At 45.7% G+C, this 18,471-nt stretch overlaps 1 pseudogene across 1 annotated transcript in view; it reads right to left on the bottom strand.

Annotated features, from left to right (window-relative positions):
* Positions 1 to 3,033: 3,033 nt before the first annotated feature.
* The window catches only part of LOC110530822 (receptor-type tyrosine-protein phosphatase mu-like), a 583,690-nt pseudogene continuing 568,252 nt past the window's right edge, over positions 3,034 to 18,471 (bottom strand). The window contains exons 31-34 of the transcript XR_016482710.1: positions 14,203 to 14,328; positions 6,451 to 6,614; positions 4,902 to 5,037; positions 3,034 to 3,203 (exon numbers count right to left, since the gene is read on the bottom strand). The product of XR_016482710.1 is annotated as a receptor-type tyrosine-protein phosphatase mu-like (transcript). The remainder of the gene's footprint in view (positions 3,204 to 4,901; positions 5,038 to 6,450; positions 6,615 to 14,202; positions 14,329 to 18,471) is intronic.

Here is an 18,471-nt window from a genome sequence, read left to right as displayed (position 1 = left end):
TGTTTTGAGTATCTGTTGTTACCCACGTCACTTATTGCTATCCCACTTAAGACATATACAGTATATGTATGTGCATATATTATATTTTATATTCTGAAACTATATGTTAATAATAGTCCTGTAAAATAGGAATAAACTATTGAACTGTTTGCTGTGAAAATCAGGATAAACCTAACTTTTATAAATCTTGTTTAATTTTCTTAATCTAGAAAAACATTCCAAAAAAAATGCTAATGAAATGAACCCTGGAGAATTATACAGTGGTATAAAACAAAACACAAAAAAAGACATTGAGATCTTTTTACAAAGTTAAACAAGCTACAATGTTAGAAGGAAACAAGGCCATTAAACACTCGTTGGACAGTAAAAACAAAAAGGCCTTTCATGTCTGAAGGAGTTTTACTATGAAAAAAAGGTTGTCAATAGGAGGTTGTTCCTTTACGAAGGTGTGATAGATAATACTTTGGTTTATTATTAAAATATATATTTTAAATGTTGTTATTATGGAAGAAAAAAAATATTTGTGCTAAAAAGTTTTGGATTGTTCTGTCTTTCAAGAAACCCTGATTTGCATGTACGAGGAATTTGACCTGGTGAAATGGTCTAGGGTGTAGGGGCAAGGGTGTAGGGGCGAGGGTGTAGGGGCGAGGGTGTAGGGGCGAGGGTGTAGGGGCGAGGGTGTAGGGGTGAGGGTGTAGGGCGAGGGTGTAGGGTGTAGGGGCGAGGGTGTAGGGGCGAGGGTGTAGGGCGAGGGTGTAGGGTGAGGGTGTAGGGTGTAGGGACGAGGGTGTAGGGGCGAGGGTGTAGGGTGAGGGTGTAGGGGCGAGGGTGTAGGGGCGAGGGTGTAGGGGCGAGGGTGTAGGGATGAGGGTGTAGGGGCGAGGGTGTAGGGTGAGGGTGTAGGGTGAGGGTGTAGGCTGTAGGGGTGAGGGTGTAGGGTGTAGGGGCGAGGGTGTAGGGGCAAGGGTGAAGGGGCGAGGGTGTAGGGTGAGGGTGTAGGGTGAGGGTGTAGGGGTGAGGGTGTAGGGTGTAGGGGCGAGGGTGTAGGGTGTAGGGGCGAGGGTGTAGGGTGAGGGTGTAGGGTGTAGGGTGAGGGTGTAGGGGCGAGGGTGTAGGGGCGAGGGTGTAGGGTGTAGGGGCGAGGGTGTAGGGGCGAGGGTGTAGGTTGAGGGTGTAGGGTGAGGGTGTAGGGGCGAGGGTGTAGGGTGTAGGGGCGAGGTTGTAGAGTGTAGGGGCGAGGGTGTAGGGTGTAGGGGTGAGGGTGTAGGGGTGAGGGTGTAGGGGCGAGGGTGTAGGGGTGAGGGTGTAGGGGCGAGGCTGAAGGGGCGAGGGTGTAGGGGCGAGGGTGTAGGGACGAGGGTGTAGGGTGAGGGTGTAGGGTGAGGGTGTAGGGGTGAGGGTGTAGGGGCGAGGGTGTAGGGTGTAGGGGCAAGGGTGTAGGGTGAGGGTGTAGGGTGAGGGTGTAGGAGCGAGGGTGTAGGGGCGAGGGTGTAGGGTGTAGGGGTGAGGGTGTAGGGTCAGGGTGTAGGGGCGAGGGTGTAGGGTGTGTGGGTGAGGTTGTAGGGTGTAGGGGCGAGGGTGTAAGGTGTAGGGGTGAGGGTGTAGGGGCGAGGGTGTAGGGGTGAGGGTGTAGGGGCGAGAGTGAAGGGGCGAGGGTGTAGGGGCGAGGGTGTAGGGTGAGGGTGTAGGGTGAGGGTGTAGGGGCGAGGGTGTAGGGTGTATGGGCGAGGTTGTAGGGTGTAGGGGTGAGGGTGTAGGGTGTAGGTTGTAGGGGCGAGGGTGTAGGGGTGAGGGTGTAGGGGCGAGGGTGTAGGGGTGAGGGTGTAGGGGCGAGAGTGAAGGGGCGAGGGTGTAGGGGCGAGGGTGTAGGGTGAGGGTGTAGGGTGTAGGGGCGAGGGTGTAGGGTGAGGGTGTAGGGTGAGGGTGTAGGGGCGAGGGTGTAGGGTGTAGGGGCGAGGTTGTAGGGTGTAGGGGTGAGGGTGTAGGGTGTAGGTTGTAGGGGCGAGGGTGTAGGGGTGAGGGTGTAGGGGCGAGGGTGTAGGGGCGAGGGTGTAGGGTGTAGGAGCGAGGGTGTAGGATGTAGGGGCGAGGGTGTAGGGTGTAGGGGCGAGGGTGTAGGGCCGAGGTTGCAGGGGCGAGGTTGTAGGGGCGAGGGTGTAGGGTGTAGGGTGTAGGGGCGAGGGTGTAGGGGTGAGGTTATAGTGGCGAGGGTGTAGGGGTGAGGGTGTACGGGCGAGGGTGTAGGGTGTAGGGTGTAGGGGTTGATTTTGAGTCAGGGCAAGGATTTCAGATAAGACGTTACACACTGCAGTGTAAAACATAGTGCTCCTGAATCCTTCTTGGTAGCAAATCAGAGACTGGTGGGACTATAGAGAGACTGAATCCTTCCTGGTAGCAAATCAGAGACTGGTGGGACTATATAGAGACTGAATCCTTCCTGGTAGCAAATCAGAGACTGGTGGAACTATATAGAGACTGAATCCTTCCTGGTAGCAGATCAGAGACTGATGGAACTATATAGAGACTGAATCCTTCCTGGTAGCAAATCAGAGACTGGTGGGACTATATAGAGACTGAATCCTTCCTGGTAGCAGATCAGAGACTGGTGGAACTATATAGAGACTGAATCCTTCCTGGTAGCAAATCAGAGACTGGTGGAACTATATAGAGACTGAATCCTTCCTGGTAGCAGATCAGAGACTGGTGGAACTATATAGAGACTGAATCCTTCCTGGTAGCAGATCAGAGACTGATGGAACTATATAGAGACTGAATCCTTCCTGGTAGCTGATCAGATACTGGTGGAACTATATAGAGACATTAGTACACCTCACCTCTGTCACCTCATCTAGCTGATCAAGCTAAGAAAGACAGAGCCGTGTGTGTCTGTATTTGTGGAGGCGTGTTCGTCCTGCTCCAGTTGTTCGATCATGAAAAACACAGGTCGGTCTACGCTGCAGTCTTGTCTATAAAGTCCCCCCCCCCTCGCCCGTTTCGTTCATAGTTCTGCGTCCAGTTCTGCGTCCAGCTGAGACTGTTGTTTATCCATAGTTCTGCGTCCAGGCTGAGACTGTTGTTTATCCATAGTTCTGCATCCAGGCCCAGTCTGCTGTTTATCCATAGTTCTCCATCCAGGCCCAGTCTGCTGTTTATCCATAGTTCTAATACTCCAGAGCCACTTCATAGCAGAACTTGTACTGATCCTGTAGAACAGAAAGAACAAAACAAGGGGCTGGTATTCTTCTTCACCGCTGATCTGATCTACGTAAAACATTTACACATCGGACAGGATACAGAGATTACAGGATGTGTTTCCTACCAGTAGGTCATCTGCAGTGTTAATGATTACAGGATGTGTTTCCTACCAGTAGGTCATCTGTAGTGTTAATGATTACAGGATGTGTTTCCTACCAGTAGGTCATCTGTAGTGTTAATGATTACAGGATGTGTTTCCTACCAGTAGGTCATCTGCGGTGTTAATGATTACAGGATGTGTTTCCTACCAGTAGGTCGACCATGTTGGGTTATTGATTACAGGATGTGTTTCCTACCAGTAGGTCATCTGTAGTGTTAATGATTACAGGATGTGTTTCCTACCAGTAGGTCATCTGTAGTGTTAATGATTACAGGATGTGTTTCCTACCAGTAGGTCATCTGCAGTGTTAATGATTACAGGATGTGTTTCCTACCAGTAGGTCGACCATGCAGTGTTAATGATTACAGAATGTGTTTCCTACCAGTAGGTCATCTGTAGTGTTAATGATTACAGGATGTGTTTCCTACCAGTAGGTCATCTGTAGTGTTAATGATTACAGGATGTGTTTCCTACCAGTAGGTCATCTGCAGTGTTAATGATTACAGGATGTGTTTCCTACCAGTAGGTCATCTGCAGTGTTAATGATTACAGGATGTGTTTCCTACCAGTAGGTCATCTGCAGTGTTAATGATTACAGAATGTGTTTCCTACCAGTAGGTCATCTGTAGTGTTAATGATTACAGGATGTGTTTCCTACCAGTAGGTCATCTGCAGTGTTAATGATTACAGGATGTGTTTCCTACCAGTAGGTCATCTGCAGTGTTAATGATTACAGGATGTGTTTCCTACCAGTAGGTCGACCATGTTGGGTTATTGATTACAGGATGTGTTTCCTACCAGTAGGTCGACCATGTAGTGTTAATGATTACAGGATGTGTTTCCTACCAGTAGGTCATCTGTAGTGTTAATTAATGATTACAGAATGTGTTTCCTACCAGTAGGTCGACCATGTAGTGTTAATGATTACAGGATGTGTTTCCTACCAGTAGGTCATTTGTAGTGTTAATGATTACAGGATGTGTTTCCTACCAGTAGGTCATCTGCAGTGTTAATGATTACAGGATGTGTTTCCTACCAGTAGGTCATCTGTAGTGTTAATGATTACAGGATGTGTTTCCTACCAGCAGGTCGACCATGTTGGGTTATTGATTACAGGATGTGTTTCCTACCAGTAGGTCGACCATGTTGGGTTATTGATTACAGGATGTGTTTCCTACCAGTAGGTCATCTGCAGTGTTAATGATTACAGGATGTGTTTCCTACCAGTAGGTCATCTGCAGTGTTAATGATTACAGGATGTGTTTCCTACCAGTAGGTCATCTGTAGTGTTAATGATTACAGGATGTGTTTCCTACCAGTAGGTCATCTGCAGTGTTAATGATTACAGGATGTGTTTCCTACCAGTAGGTCATCTGCAGTGTTAATGATTACAGGATGTGTTTCCTACCAGTAGGTCATCTGTAGTGTTAATGATTACAGGATGTGTTTCCTACCAGTAGGTCATCTGTAGTGTTAATGATTACAGGATGTGTTTCCTACCAGTAGGTCATCTGTAGTGTTAATGATTACAGAATGTGTTTCCTACCAGCAGGTCGACCATGTTGGGTTTGTTGTTCCTCAGTGTTTTGACGGCGTGGAAAACGTCTACAGAACGTTGATGTTGTAACATCTCACACACGATGCTGATGGCACAGAACGTCCCACTGCGACCTCCTCCGTTACTGCAGCGAAGGAGAGAGAGAGGAAGACAGACAGATAAACAGAGAGAGAGAGAGAGAGTGAGAGAGAGGAAGACAGACATAAATAGAGAGGAGAGAGTGAGCGAGAGAGAGGACAGAGAGATAAACAGAGAGAAGGAGAGAGTGAGAGAGGAAGGCAGACAGATAAACAGAGAGAATGAGAGAGAGAGCGAGCGAGAGAGAGAGAGACAGATAAACAGAGAGAGGGAGAGGGAGAAGGAAAACAAAGACAGATAAACAGAGAGAGGGAGAGAGAGAGAGAGGAAGACAGACAGATAAACAGAGAGAGGGGGAGAGAGAGAGGAAGACAAAGGGAGATAAACAGAGAGAGGGAGAGAGCGAGCGAGAGAGAGAGACAGATAAACAGAGGGAGAGAGAGAGGAAGACAAAGACAGATAAACAGAGAGAGGGAGAGAGCGAGCGAGAGAGAGAGGAAGACAAAGACAAATAAACAGAGAGAGGGAGAGAGCGAGCGAGAGAGAGAGACAGATAAACAGAGAGAGGGAGAGAGAGAAAGGAAGACAAAGACAGATAAACAGAGAGAGGGAGAGAGAGAGGAAGACAAAGACAGATAAACAGAGAGAGGGAGAGAGAGAAAGGAAGACAAAGACAGATAAACAGAGAGAGGGAGAGAGAGAGAGGAAGACAAAGACAGATAAACAGAGAGAGGGAGAGAGAGAAAGGAAGACAAAGACAGATAAACAGAGAGAGGGAGAGAGAGAGAGAGAGGAAGACAAAGACAGATAAACAGAGAGAGGGAGAGAGAGAGAGGAAGACAAAGACAGATAAACAGAGAGAGGGAGAGAGAGAGAGGAAGACAAAAACAGATAAACAGAGAGAGGGAGAGAGCGAGCGAGAGAGAGAGACAGATAAACAGAGAGAGGGAGAGAGAGAAAGGAAGACAAAGACAGATAAACAGAGAGAGAGAAGGGGTGTATTCTGTCATTCAGATGGTTTCAGATAGAAGGGTAATGAATAGAGCTAACACAATTCCCTTTGGAGAGAGACAAAGCAATGGGTTGTGGTGGAAGTGAAGTCCACATTATTAATTTGCGCTCAAAGCGCCAGTCGTCTCTATTGAACAGTGTGGTGGAGTGAGCAGTGAGCAGTGAGCAGTGAGCACATGAAGGTCAACAGATGAGAGGAGGGACATGAATGTCAACAGATGAGAGGAGGGACATGAAGGTCAACAGATGAGAGGAGGGACATGAAGGTCAACAGATGAGAGGAGAAACATTTAGGTCAACAGATGAGAGGAGAAACATCTCCATGTAAAATAGAATCTCCGTAGAAGGTAATTGTGACTTGCAGACAGTGTGTGTATGTCCCTGTGTGTTAGTGTGTGTGTTAGTGTGTGTGTATGTCCCTGTGTGTTAGTGTGTGTGTGTTACTTACAGACAGTGCACCACAGTGCGTCCCTCTCCTCCATCATACTCCTCCTGCCATTTGTCCACCTGTCTGATGAGCTTGAGGAAGGAGCGTTTGGACATGGGAGTGTCTCGGTACATTGGCCAACCCAGGAACTGGAACTGTTGCACCATACGGTACCCGTCCTGAGGCTGGACAGACAGACAGGTAGATACAGGTTAACAGAAAGACAGGTTAACAAACAGACAGACAGGTTAACAAACAGACAGACAGGTTAACAAACAGGCAGACAGGTGGATACAGGTTAACAAACAGAGAGACAGGTTAACAAACAGGAAGACAGGTGGATACAGGTTAACAAACAGACAGACTGGTGGATACAGGTTAACAAACAGACAGACAGGTGGATACAGGTTAACAAACAGACAGACAGGTTAACAAACAGGCAGACAGGTGGATACAGGTTAACAAACAGAGAGACAGGTTAACAAACAGGAAGACAGGTGGATACAGGTTAACAAACAGACAGACTGGTGGATACAGGTTAACAAACAGACAGACAGGTGGATCCAGGTTAACAAACAGACAGACAGGTTAACAAAAAGACAGACAGGTAGATACAGGTTAAAGGCAGACAGACAGGTGGATACAGGTTAACAAACAGACAGACAGGTGTGTACAGGTTAACAAACAGACAGACAGGTGGATTCAGGTTAACAAACAGACAGACAGACAGACAGGTGGATACAGGTTAACAAACAGACAGACAGGTGAATAGACAGATAGATATAGCTTCATAAACAGACAGACATATAGATATAGGTATTTAGGGTAGTTAGGGTCAGGTTAGATAGTTGGGGTCAGGTAAGGTAGTTGGGGTCAGGTAAGATAGTTAGGGTCAGGTTAGATAGTTGGGGTCAGGTAAGGTAGTTGGGGTCAGGTAAGATAGCTGGGGTCCTGTAAGGTAGTTGGGGTCAGGTAAGATAGTTAGGGTCAGGTAGGATAGTTGGGGTCAGGTAAGGTAGTTAGAGTCAGGTAAGGTAGTTAGGGTCAGGTAAGGTAGTTGGGGACAGGTGTGTCAGGTAAGATAGTTGGGGTCAGGTAAGATAGTTGGGGTCAGGTAAGGTAGTTAGGGTCAGGTAAGGTAGTTGGGGTCCGGTAAGGTAGTTGGGGTCAGGTAAGATAGTTAGGGTCAGGTAGGATAGTTGGGGTCAGGTAAGATAGTTGGGGTTAGGTAAGGTAGTTTGGGTCAGGTAAGGTATTTGGGGTCAGGTAAGGTAGTTGGGGTCAGGTAAGGTAGTTGGGGTCAGGTAAGGTAGTTAGGGTCAGGTAAGGTAGTTGAGGTCAGGTAAGATAGTTGGGGTCAGGTTAGATAGATAGTTGGAGTCAGGTAAGATAGTTGGGGTCAGGTAAGATAGTTGGGGTCAGGTAAGGTAATTAGGGTCAGGTAAGGTAGTTGGGGTCAGGTGTGTCAGGTAAGATAGTTGGGGTCAGGTAAGATAGTTGGGGTCAGGTAAGGTAGTTAGGGTCAGGTAAGGTAGTTGGGGTCAGGTAAGGTAGTTAGGGTCAGGTAAGATAGTAAGGGTCAGGTAGGATAGTTGGGGTCAGGTAAGATAGTTGGGGTCAGGTAAGGTAGTTAGGGTCAGGTAAGGTAGTTGGAGTCAGGTAAGGTAGTTGTAGTCAGGTGAGATAGTTGGGGTTAGGTAAGGTAGTTGGGGTCAGGTAAGGTAGTTGGGGTCAGGTAAGGTAGTTGAGGTCAGGTGAGATAGTTGGGGTCAGGTAAGATAGTTGGGGTCAGGTAAGATAGTTGGGGTCAGGTAAGATATTTGGGGTCAGGTAAGGTAGTTGGGGTCAGGTAAGATAGTTGGGGTAAAGTAGTAGTTCAGGTCAGGTAAGATAGTTGGGGTCAGGTAAGATAGTTGGGGTCAGGTGTGTCAGGTAAGATAGTTGGGGTCAGGTAAGGTAGTTGGGGTCAGGTAAGGTAGTTAGGGTCAGGTAAGGTAGTTGGGGTCAGGTAAGGTAGTTGGGGTCAGGTAAGGTAGTTAGGAACAGGTAAGGTAGTTGGGGTCAAGTAAGATAGTTGTGGTCAGTTAAGGTAGTTGGGGTCAAGTAAGGTAGTTGGGGTCACGTAAGGTAGTTGGGGTCAGGTAAGGTAGTTGGGGTCAGGTAAGATAGTTGGGGTCAGGTAAGATAGTTGGGGTCAGGTGTTTCAGGTAAGGTAGTTAGGGTCAGGTAAGATAGTTAGGGTCATGTGAGATAGTTGGGGTCAGTGAAGATAGTTAGGGTCAGGTAAGATATTTGGGGTCAGGTAAGGTAGCTGGTTGTCAGGTAAGATAGTTGGGGTAAAGTAGTAGTTCAGGTCAGGTAAGATAGTTGGGGTCAGGTAAGATAGTTGGGGTCAGGTGTGTCAGGTAAGATAGTTGGGGTCAGGTAAGGTAGTTGGGGTCAGGTAAGGTAGTTGGGGTCAGGTAAGGTAGTTGGGGTCAGGTAAGGTAGTTGGGGTCAGGTAAGGTAGTTGGGGTCAGGTAAGGTAGTTAGGAACAGGTAAGGTAGTTGGGGTCAAGTAAGATAGTTGTGGTCAGGTAAGGTAGTTGGGGTCAAGTAAGGTAGTTGGGGTCACGTAAGGTAGTTGGGGTCAGGTAAGGTAGTTGGGGTCAGGTAAGATAGTTGGGGTCAGGTAAGATAGTTGGGGTCAGGTAAGATAGTTGGGTTCAGGTAAGGTAGTTGGGATCAGGTAAGGTAGTTCGGGTCAGGTGTTTCAGGTAAGGTAGTTAGGGTCAGGTAGGGTAGTTGGGGTCAGGTAAGGTAGTTAGGTTCAGGTGTTTCAGGTAAGAGAGTTAGGGTCAGGTAAGATAGTTGTGGTCAGGTGTTTCAGGTAAGGTAGTTAGGGTCAGGTGTTTCAGGTAATGTAGTTAGGGTCAGGTGTTTCAGGTAAGGTAGTTAGGGTCAGGTGTGTCAGGTAAGATAGTTGGGGTCAGGTAATGTAGTTAGGGTCAGGTGTTTCAGGTAAGGTAGTTAGGGTCAGGTGTGTCAGGTAAGATAGTTGGGGTCAGGTAAGGTAGTTAGGGTCAGGTGTTTCAGGTAAGGTAGTTAGGGTCAGGTGTGTCAGGTAAGATAGTTGGGGTCAGGTCAGGTAGTTGGGGTCAGGTAAGGTAGTTGGGGTCAGGTAAGGTAGTTGGGGTCAGGTAAGAGAGTTAGGGTCAGGTAAGGTAGTTGGGGTCAGATAAGATAGTTGGGGTCATGTGTTTCAGGTAATGTAGTTAGGGTCAGGTGTCTCAGGTAAGGTAGTTAGGGTCAGGTAAGGTAGTTGGGGTCAGGTAAGGTAGTTGGGGTCAGGTAAGAGAGTTAGGGTCAGGTGAGATAGTTGGGGTCAGGTAAGAGAGTTAGGGTCAGGTAAGGTAGTTGGGGTCAGATAAGATAGTTGGGGTCAGGTGTTTCAGGTAATGTAGTTAGGGTCAGGTGTTTCAGGTAAGGTAGTTAGGGTCAGGTAAGGTAGTTGGGGTCAGGTAAGGTAGTTGGGGTCAGGTAAGATAGTTGGGGTCAGGTGTTTCAGGTAAGGTAGTTAGGGTCAGGCAAGGTAGTTGGGGTCAGGTAAGGTAGTTGGGGTCAGGTAAGGTAGTTGGGGTCAGGTAAGAGAGTTAGGGTCAGGTGAGATAGTTGGGGTCAGGTAAGATAGTTGGGGTCAGGTGTTTCAGGTAAGGTAGTTGGGGTCAGGTAAGATAGTTAGGGTCAGGTGTTTCAGGTAAGGTAGTTAGGGTCAGGCAAGGTAGTTGGGGTCAGGTAAGGTAGTTGGGGTCAGGTAAGGTAGTTGGGGTCAGGTAAGAGAGTTAGGGTCAGGTGAGATAGTTGGGGTCAGGTAAGATAGTTGGGGTCAGGTGTTTCAGGTAAGGTAGTTGGGGTCAGGTAAGATAGTTAGGGTCAGGTGAGATAGTTGGGGTCAGTGAAGATAGTTAGGGTCAGGTAAGAAAGTTGGGTTCATGTAAGAGAGTTGGGGTCAGGTGAGATAGTTGGGGTCAGGTAAGATAGTTAGGGTCAGGTATGATAGTTGGGGTCAGGTGTGTCAGGTAAGGTAGTTAGGGTCAGGTAAGAGAGTTAGGGTCAGGTGAGATAGTTGGGGTCAGTGAAGATAGTTGGGGTCAGGTGTTTCAGGTAAGGTAGTTAGGGTCAGGTAAGAGAGTTAGAGTCAGGTGAGATAGTTGGGGTCAGGTAAGATAGTTAGGGTCAGGTAAGATAGTTGGGTTCAGGTAAGAGAGTTAGGGTCAGGTGAGATAGTTTGGGTCAGGTAAGATAGTTGGGTTCAGGTAAGGTAGTTGGGGTCAGGTAAGGTAGCTGGGATCAGGTAAGGTAGTTGGGGTCAGGTAAGATAGTTGGGGTAAGGTAGCTGGGGTCAGGTAAGGTAGTTGCGGTCAGGTAAGGTAGTTGGGGTCAGGTAAGGTAGTTGGGGTCGGGTAAGGTAGTTGGGGTCAGGTGAGATAGTTGGGGTCAGGTAAGATAGTTGGGGTCAGGTGTGTCAGGTAAGATAGTTGGGGTCAGGTAAGGTAGTTGGGGTCAGGTAAGGTAGTTGGGCACAGGTAAGGTAGTTGGGGTCAGGTAAGATAGTTGGGGTCAGGTAAGATAGTTGGGGTCAGGTAAGATAGTTAGGGTCAGGTAAGGTGGTTGGGGTCAGGTAAGATAGTTGGGGTCAGGTGTGTCAGGTAAGATAGTTGGGGTCAGGTAAGGTAGTTGGGGTCAGGTAAGGTAGTTATGGTCAGGTAAGGTAGTTGGGATCAGGTAAGGTAGTTGGGGTCAGGTAAGGTAGTTGCGGTCAGGTAAGGTAGTTAGGGTCAGGTAAGGTAGTTGGGATCAGGTAAGGTAGTTGGGGTCAGGTAAGGTAGTTGCGGTCAGGTAAGGTAGTTAGGGTCAGGTAAGGTAGTTGGGGTCACGTAAGGTAGTTGGGGTCAGGTAAGGTAGTTGGGGTCAGGTAAGATAGTTGGGGTCAGGTAAGATAGTTGGGGTCAGGTAAGATAGTTGGGTTCAGGTAAGGTAGTTGGGAACAGGTAAGGTAGTTCGGGTCAGGTGTTTCAGGTAAGGTAGTTAGGGTCAGGTAGGGTAGTTGGGGTCAGGTAAGGTAGTTAGGTTCAGGTGTTTCAGGTAAGAGAGTTAGGGTCAGGTAAGATAGTTGTGGTCAGGTGTTTCAGGTAAGGTAGTTAGGGTCAGGTGTTTCAGGTAATGTAGTTAGGGTCAGGTGTTTCAGGTAAGGTAGTTAGGGTCAGGTGTGTCAGGTAAGATAGTTGGGGTCAGGTAAGGTAGTTAGGGTCAGGTGTTTCAGGTAAGGTAGTTGGGGTCAGGTAAGGTAGTTAGGGTCAGGTGTTTCAGGTAAGGTAGTTAGGGTCAGGTGTGTCAGGTAAGATAGTTGGGGTCAGGTCAGGTAGTTGGGGTCAGGTAAGGTAGTTGGGGTCAGGTAAGGTAGTTGGGGTCAGGTAAGAGAGTTAGGGTCAGGTAAGGTAGTTGGGGTCAGATAAGATAGTTGGGGTCATGTGTTTCAGGTAATGTAGTTAGGGTCAGGTGTCTCAGGTAAGGTAGTTAGGGTCAGGTAAGGTAGTTGGGGTCAGGTAAGGTAGTTGGGGTCAGGTAAGAGAGTTAGGGTCAGGTGAGATAGTTGGGGTCAGGTAAGAGAGTTAGGGTCAGGTAAGGTAGTTGGGGTCAGATAAGATAGTTGGGGTCAGGTGTTTCAGGTAATGTAGTTAGGGTCAGGTGTTTCAGGTAAGGTAGTTAGGGTCAGGTAAGGTAGTTGGGGTCAGGTAAGGTAGTTGGGGTCAGGTAAGATAGTTGGGGTCAGGTGTTTCAGGTAAGGTAGTTAGGGTCAGGCAAGGTAGTAGGGGTCAGGTAAGGTAGTTGGGGTCAGGTAAGGTAGTTGGGGTCAGGTAAGAGAGTTAGGGTCAGGTGAGATAGTTGGGGTCAGGTAAGATAGTTGGGGTCAGGTGTTTCAGGTAAGGTAGTTGGGGTCAGGTAAGATAGTTAGGGTCAGGTGTTTCAGGTAAGGTAGTTAGGGTCAGGCAAGGTAGTTGGGGTCAGGTAAGGTAGTTGGGGTCAGGTAAGGTAGTTGGGGTCAGGTAAGAGCGTTAGGGTCAGGTGAGATAGTTGGGGTCAGGTAAGATAGTTGGGGTCAGGTGTTTCAGGTAAGGTAGTTGGGGTCAGGTAAGATAGTTAGGGTCAGGTGTTTCAGGTAAGGTAGTTAGGGTCAGGCAAGGTAGTTGGGGTCAGGTAAGGTAGTTGGGGTCAGGTAAGGTAGTTGGGGTCAGGTAAGAGAGTTAGGGTCAGGTGAGATAGTTGGGGTCAGGTAAGATAGTTGGGGTCAGGTGTTTCAGGTAAGGTAGTTGGGGTCAGGTAAGATAGTTAGGGTCAGGTGAGATAGTTGGGGTCAGTGAAGATAGTTAGGGTCAGGTAAGAAAGTTGGGTTCATGTAAGAGAGTTGGGGTCAGGTGAGATAGTTGGGGTCAGGTAAGATAGTTAGGGTCAGGTATGATAGTTGGGGTCAGGTGTGTCAGGTAAGGTAGTTAGGGACAGGTAAGAGAGTTAGGGTCAGGTGAGATAGTTGGGGTCAGTGAAGATAGTTGGGGTCAGGTGTTTCAGGTAAGGTAGTTAGGGTCAGGTAAGAGAGTTAGAGTCAGGTGAGATAGTTGGGGTCAGGTAAGATAGTTAGGGTCAGGTAAGATAGTTGGGTTCAGGTAAGAGAGTTAGGGTCAGGTGAGATAGTTTGGGTCAGGTAAGATAGTTGGGTTCAGGTAAGGTAGTTGGGGTCAGGTAAGGTAGCTGGGATCAGGTAAGGTAGTTGGGGTCAGGTAAGATAGTTGGGGTCAGGTAAGGTAGCTGGGGTCAGGTAAGGTAGTTGCGGTCAGGTAAGATAGTTGGGGTCAGGTAAGGTAGTTGGGGTCGGGTAAGGTAGTTGGGGTCAGGTGAGATAGTTGGGGTCAGGTAAGATAGTTGGGGTCAGGTGTGTCAGGTAAGATAGTTGGGGTCAGGTAAGGTAGTTGGGGTCAGGTAAGGTAGTTGGGCACAGGTAAGGTAGTTGGGGTCAGGTAAGATAGTTGGGGTCAGGTAAGATAGTTGGGGTCAGGTAAGATAGTTAGGGTCAGGTAAGGTGGTTGGGGTCAGGTAAGATAGTTGGGGTCAGGTGTGTCAGGTAAGATAGTTGGGGTCAGGTAAGGTAGTTGGGGTCAGGTAAGGTAGTTATGGTCAGGTAAGGTAGTTGGGATCAGGTAAGGTAGTTGGGGTCAGGTAAGGTAGTTGCGGTCAGGTAAGGTAGTTAGGGTCAGGTAAGGTAGTTGGGATCAGGTAAGGTAGTTGGGATCAGGTAAGGTAGTTGCGGTCAGGTAAGGTAGTTAGGGTCAGGTAAGGTAGTTGGGGTCAGGTAAGGTAGTTGGGGTCAGGTAAGGTAGTTGGGGTCAGGTAAGGTAGTTAGTGTCAGGTGAGATAGTTGGGGTCAGGTGTTTCAGGTAAGGTAGTTAGGGTCAGGTGTTTCAGGTAAGGTAGTTGGGATCAGGTAAGGTAGTTAGTGTCAGGTGAGATAGTTGGGGTCAGGTGTTTCAGGTAAGGTAGTTGGGATCAGGTATGCTAGTTGGGGTCAGATTAAGATAGTTGGGGTCAGGTGTTTCAGGTAAGGTAGTTGGGAACAGGTATGCTAGTTGGGGTCAGTTAAGTTCAGGTAAGCTACCTGTACTGCTGTAGCTACACAGAGTAGCTAGTAGAGAGTGTTAGCTAATTTTCCCATAGTGCCATGGTGTGTGTGTGTGTGCGTACCCGTGCTGCGTTGTAGATCCGGAATATTCTACTGATTATGTCCTCCTCCAGATCAGCTGAGACAAACTCCACTTGGATTGGCCCATGGCGATGCACGCCGTTCTCTGGCCAGTACTGAGGACAGAGCTAAAGCACACACAACACACACACAACGCACACACAACGCACACACAACGCACAGAAAGGATACGGAGAGAAAATAACAACTTTCAGGTGGAACAGGAAGCAAAAGGTTTGATAAATATAAACATTTTATATTTACAACTACCTTACCTGTCACAAATGACCCTAACCACCTAAACTGACACCAACTACCTTACCTGACCCCAACTACAGTTACCTTATCTGACCCCAACTACCTTACCTGACCCCAACTACCTTACCTGACACACCTGACCCTAACCACCTTACCTGACCCCAACTACCTTACCTGACCCCAACTATCTTACCTGACCCCAACTACCTTATCTTTATGTTTGAAGCCTGAAATGTGGCAAAAGGCCGCAAAGTTCAAGGGGGCCGAATACTTTCGCAAGGCACTGTACATAAATCATCAGATGCATTTTTTTTTTTTACGTGAATTGGAGATGAACATATACTTAACAAACATCAAAACGTAGCTCCACTAAAGCTGACCGCACACAATGCTGAGACCTTTAAAACCATCTGGAATTGAACTGATGAAGGCCAACTGAAGCAACATTGAGTTAGCTGACTTTTTGTATTAATTGGTGCTTGGTGCAGTCTTATATAATATATTTCATTCTGTTTTTCTTCTTCTTCTCTCTCCCTTTCATGTGACAGGTATCAGTCTTCTCAACAACCAAACAAAAAAAACAAATCCACCCTGTTTCCTTCTTTTTTTAAACCCCCAGGAAACCCATAGTTTATTTTTGCGTGTAAAAGAATAGGTGATCAAAAGATGTTCGGGGGGAGAATGGATGTGATACGGAACGTGGATTACCAACTCTTTGCTTTGACAGTTAAAAACTGTTAGAGTAGTACACCCCAAGGGGGACGGGCTCATAAGAGCAGGGGAAATACCCACGTCTACCCTCTCTGAAGAACCCACGTCTACCCTCTCTGAAGAGACAGACGAGGTAGAAACGATATAACATACACCTGTATAGTCAGTATATTACCTAGACCACATACACCTGTATAGTCAGTATAATACCTAGACAACATGCACCTGTATAGTCAGTACATTACCTAGACAACATACACCTGTATACTGTATAGTCAGTACATTACCTAGACAACATACACCTGTATACTGTATAGTCAGTACATTACCTAGACAACATACACCTGTATACTGTATAGTCAGTACATTACCTAGACAACATGCACCTGTATAGTCAGTATATTACCTAGACAACATACACCTGTATAGTCAGTACATTACCTAGACCACATACACCTGTATAGTCAGTATATTACCTAGACAACATACACCTGTATAGTCAGTACATTACCTAGACAACATACAACTGAATAGTCAGTACATTACCTAGACCACATACACCTGTATAGTCAATACATTACCTAGACGACATACACCTGTATACTGTATAGTCAGTACATTACCTAGACAACATACACCTGTATACTGTATAGTCAGTATATTACCTAGACAACATACACCTGTATAGTCAGTACATTACCTAGACAACATACACCTGAATAGTCAGTACATTACCTAGACAACATACACCTGAATAGTCAGTACATTACCTAGACCACATACACCTGTATACTGTATAGTCAGTACATTACCTAGACAACATACACCTGTATACTGTATAGTCAGTACATTACCTAGACAACATACACCTGTATAGTCAGTACATTACCTAGACAACATACACCTGTATACTGTATAGTCAGTATATTACCTAGACCAAATACACCTGTATACTGTATAGTCAGTACATTACCTAGACAACATACACCTGAATAGTCAGTACATTACCTAGACCACATACACCTGTATACTGTATAGTCAGTACATTACCTAGACAACATTCACCTGTATAGTCAGTACATTACCTAGACAACATACACCTGAATAGTCAGTACATTACCTAGACAACATACACCTGTATAGTCAGTATATTACCTAGACAACATACACCTGTATACTGTATAGTCAGTACATTACCTAGACAACATACACCTGTATAGTCAGTATATTACCTAGACAACATACACCTGTATACTGTATAGTCAGTACATTACCTAGACAACATACACCTGTATACTGTATAGTCAGTACATTACCTAGACAACATACACCTGTATACTGTATAGTCAGTACATTACCTAGACAACATACACCTGTATACTGTATAGTCAGTACATTACCTAGACAACATACACCTGTATAGTCAGTATATTACCTAGACAACATACACCTGTATACTGTATAGTCAGTACATTACCTAGACAACATACACCTACCTGTATAGTCAGTATATTACCTAGACAACATACACCTGTATAGTCAGTATATTACCTAGACAACATACACCTGAATAGTCAGTACATTACCTAGACAACATACACCTGTATAGTCAGTATATTACCTAGACAACATACACCTGTATACTGTATAGTCAGTACATTACCTAGACAACATACACCTGTATACTGTATAGTCAGTACATTACCTAGACAACATACACCTGTATAGTCAGTATATTACCTAGACAACATACACCTGTATAGTCAGTATATTACCTAGACAACATACACCTGTATACTGTATAGTCAGTACATTACCTAGACGACATTCACCTGTATAGTCAGTATATTACCTAGACAACATACACCTGTATAGTCAGTATATTACCTAGACAACATGCACCTGTATAGTCAGTACATTACCTAGACAACATACACCTGTATAGTCAGTATATTACCTAGACAACATACACCTGTATAGTCAGTATATTACCTAGACCACATACACCTGTATAGTCAGTACATTACCTTGACAACATACACCTGTATAGTCAGTACATTACCTAGACAACATACACCTGTATAGTCAGTACATTACCTAGACCACATACACCTGTATAGTCAGTATATTACCTAGACAACATACACCTGTATAGTCAGTATATTACCTAGACAACATACACCTGTATACTGTATAGTCAGTATATTACCTAGACAACATACACCTGTATACTGTATAGTCAGTATATTACCTAGACAACATACACCTGTATACTGTATAGTCAGTATATTACCTAGACAACATACACCTGTATAGTCAGTATATTACCTAGACAACATACACCTGTATAGTCAGTATATTACCTAGACAACATACACCTGTATACTGTATAGTCAGTACATTACCTAGACAACATACACCTGTATAGTCAGTATATTACCTAGACAACATACACCTGTATAGTCAGTACATTACCTAGACAACATACACCTGAATAGTCAGTACATTACCTAGACCACATACACCTGTATAGTCAGTACATTACCTAGACAACATACACCTGTATACTGTATAGTCAGTACATTACCTAGACAACATACACCTGTATAGTCAGTATATTACCTAGACAACATACACCTGTATAGTCAGTATATTACCTAGACAACATACACCTGTATACTGTATAGTCAGTACATTACCTAGACAACATACACCTGTATAGTCAGTATATTACCTAGACAACATACACCTGTATAGTCAGTATATTACCTAGACAACATACACCTGTATACTGTATAGTCAGTATATTACCTAGACAACATACACCTGTATAGTCAGTACATTACCTAGACAACATACACCTGTATAGTCAGTATATTACCTAGACAACATACACCTGTATAGTCAGTACATTACCTAGACAACATACACCTGTATAGTCAGTACATTACCTAGACCACATACACCTGTATAGTCAGTACATTACCTAGACAACATACACCTGTATACTGTATAGTCAGTACATTACCTAGACAACATACACCTGTATAGTCAGTATATTACCTAGACAACATACACCTGTATAGTCAGTATATTACCTAGACAACATACACCTGTATAGTCAGTATAATACCTAGACAACATACACCTGTATAGTCAGTACATTACCTAGACAACATGCACCTGTATAGTCAGTATATTACCTAGACCACATACACCTGTATACTGTATAGTCAGTACATTACCTAGACAACATACACCTGTATACTGTATAGTCAGTATATTACCTAGACAACATACAC

Source organism: Oncorhynchus mykiss, chromosome 8 (assembly GCF_057628025.1).
Source record: "Oncorhynchus mykiss isolate SJ-2025 chromosome 8, ASM5762802v1, whole genome shotgun sequence".
NCBI classification, from domain to species: Eukaryota; Metazoa; Chordata; class Actinopteri; order Salmoniformes; family Salmonidae; genus Oncorhynchus; species Oncorhynchus mykiss.
The sequence above is the reverse complement of the archived record's forward strand: the minus strand, read 5'-3'. Positions and strand labels throughout refer to the sequence as shown.